This window comes from Neovison vison, chromosome 3 (genome assembly GCF_020171115.1).
Source record: "Neovison vison isolate M4711 chromosome 3, ASM_NN_V1, whole genome shotgun sequence".
Classification (NCBI taxonomy): Eukaryota; Metazoa; Chordata; class Mammalia; order Carnivora; family Mustelidae; genus Neogale; species Neogale vison.
In genome coordinates, this window is record NC_058093.1 from 190,086,639 (window position 1) to 190,089,943 (window position 3,305).

Below are 3,305 nucleotides of genomic sequence, written 5' to 3' on the forward strand. Positions count from 1 at the left end.
ACAATGTACACCCTAGTTAAACAAGGTGAACCCATTTGAAATAATGTTTGGGAGACCCACCCCCCACTCTGTCCTTCAGCTACAAGAGGTTGCCCTAGTGGAAATGACTGATCAGTCTGTACTACAGTCACTGAAGGCTCTACTGTCTTAAAAAGAGACCATGCAGGGATCCAAGCTGCCTACACTGAGATGGAGATGGAGAATGACATCCTTACCAACCCGGAGACTTGGTTTGGATACACTGCCACTGGTGGAAAACATGGAGCCCTGCTTGAAGGGACAATTCACGGTCATCCTGACCACCCCCATGACAGTAAAAGTAGAAGACATCAGGGCCTGGATTCACACATATCGTGTCAAATGAGCAGAAAGCAAGGACACCCCCCCCAGAAATGGGAGCCACTGCTGGTGGATCCCACTAGCCATGGACTAAAACTAGAACTCAATATGGTTTCATGACTTGGTCACTTTTAACCCTGTTCCTACTCAGCAGCAGCCAAGGGACACGCCATCAGCCTAAAACAGCCCAATGGAAAATCAGAAAGACAGCGGGTGGAACAATTCAAGGTCAAGGACACCTCATGTCAGCCTGTTTTCACCCTTAATCTCTGTGGTTTGATGTCAGAGGTGAATGTAAAATTGCTCAGGGGTAGCACCCCCTTTGGGATGGGTGACCAGTAACCAGATCATGGATGTGGGAACCAGTCATATGAGTTTCACTTGCAAAGTTACCTATTTTATGCCTGTCCCTAATGGGGAACCTAATTGCCAAGGGGAAGGGGAATTCCACTGTGCAGCCTGAGGATGTGAAACAATAGCCCAGTTAACACACCATGACATGTATATTGACCTCATCTGAGTTAGAACACCAGTCAACTGGGAAAATTGTCAGGTCAGAAATTCAACCCCATACAGATCACAGTCAAGTTATGGCAGTCGGGGTCATCAGGAAGCTTTAATTGGGAGGCAGGAAAAACTAGGGCTTTAAGACTGTGTGTATGAGAAAAAGATCCCGGTACAGGCTTCACCATCCAAAAAAAAAAAAAAAAAAATTAGGAACCACCCTGGTCAATAAAGCTGAACCCAGTCTTAAATCCTCCCAAGCCACCAAAACCAACCAGACCACCTGGCACCACAACCCCAAAAGAGACTGTCATGGAAAATAAAAGGAGTGTTGACAGTGACAACAGCACCGCCAAAGTTTTATTCCCACTGGCAGATTCAATGTTTAGCTTTATAAACGCCTCATACCCTAATATTACTTGAGGCTGCTGGCTATGCTTAAACCCTTAGTCCCCATATTATATCGGAATTGGGGCCAATCTTACTGTAGAAACTCAGAAGGGACAGATTACAAATGAAAGTTCTTATGACTCTTGGGAGTGAGGAAGGGCACCCAGACTAACCTTAGGGGATATAGAAGGAAAGCAGCTTTACCTTGTGACACAAAAAGGAAAATAAGCTTCCCCATATAGAGACCTATGTGACACAATAATAGTACCTACTGTCTTCACTAACTTCCTTAAGGCCCCCACCAGAGCCAGGTTTGCTTGCAGTTCAGGACTCATGCCATGTCTTAATCTCTCTTTGTTCCAAAACTCTTCCTGGAACAAACTCTGTATAACTGCCCACATTCTCCCCCAGCTAGATTATTATGGAGGAACTGAGGGATTCCAACATCTTACTGCAGCGATAAAATGAACAAAGCATGGGGTTCCCATCCTAATCCCAGCACTAGTTGTGGCAGGGATAGCAGGGTCCACAGCAGTAGGGACCACAGCTTTAATAAAGGAAGAAATAAATTTTGAGGCTCTTGGGACCCAAGTAGATGCTGACCTACATTATATGCATGAAAATATAGACAAACTAACTGATTCTTTGAGCTCATTAGCTGAAGTAGTACTGCAAAATAAAAAAGGGCTTGACATACTATTCCTGGAAAAAGGGGAACTCTGCATAGCTCTGGGAGAAGAATGCTGCTTCTGCATAAATTATACTGGAGTCATCAAAAACAGTCTGGCAGTCATTAAAAAAGAGACTTGAATGCAAGCAACAACACAAGAACTCACAGGGATGGTTTGAAAATTTGTTCATCTGGTCTCCTTGGTGACTTCCCTAATATCAGCCACTGCAGGTCCCCTGGCTTTACTATTAACAATATTGCTTTTTGGCCCCTGCATTATAAACGCCCTAATGTCACTTGTACAAAGGAGAATTGGTGCAATAAAAATGTTAGTCCTACAAACTCAATATACAACAAGAGAACATGGGACTGACTGAAGAGTCAAGGAATTGACTAATCTTCAAAGAAAATGTGGGCCAGATGTTAGGCTGATTGAAGGTTAAAACCTGTTTAACTATTAAGGCCTGCTTAGCTAGAGCGACTCCATATTACCTGGGTAGCCATACTGTAGTTTACATCTAAAGAAATCATTCCAGGAATAAATGCCCCATTAGTTCCTTGTATTGGTTCTGGGTATCAATTCTGGGAGTAAACGTCTTAACAATAGAAGCCATGTACCTTGGGTCTCCGGTTATGCCTCATAAACCTTGATGCGGTCGCCCACTTCAGAGGCAGCCCTGACTGGTCAGTCTGATTTCTGATGCCTGGCATAAAAATAAAGCTTTGCCTTATTTTCAGTTTGTATCAGTCTCACTCCTTTTATATCAGAACCCAACAGGGACATAGGGTTTTCTCCCACTCTGGGATTTTTGTGTAGTTAACAATAGCTTTGTCTATTCTGGGAAATAGGTCCTGTCCTGTTTAAGCCACAGGGGTCCCCCATATGGAGGGACTTGAGAGCAGGGCTTGGCCTGAGCTACCCATGGGGAATGTGTCGAAATTGGGGATCATGCTAAGGGTCACAATGGGTGTCTGTGTCCCGAGAGGCCAGCATAAATGGGTAAGGCCTCAGGGGCAATGCAGTTTTCGCCCAACTCTGAGGGATTTCCATAACTCCAGAAGGCTTCTGGGGGAAAGAGGCATTCTGCTTTGTGGCTCAGTTGTTCCCTTTGTGGAGGTATTTGAAAGAAGGCCTCTGGGATGCCTGTAAATACAATCTATAGTTATGTTTGTAACTATACATTTGTTACGTTTGTAACCAATAGTACTGGACTAGGGAATTGGCCAGGCTGATCTGATGACTCTGATGCCATCCACATGGGTGTCTTACTGGAGGTTGGGACTCAGGTTGAGGGACAGAATGTGTTTTAGTGTCCAGGGCCAGATTCCATAAAGGAGGGTGGATTTGGGGTTTCATGCAGCTTTCTCCTAATCTGTGGGTTGCGTGCAGTTCCATAGAGCA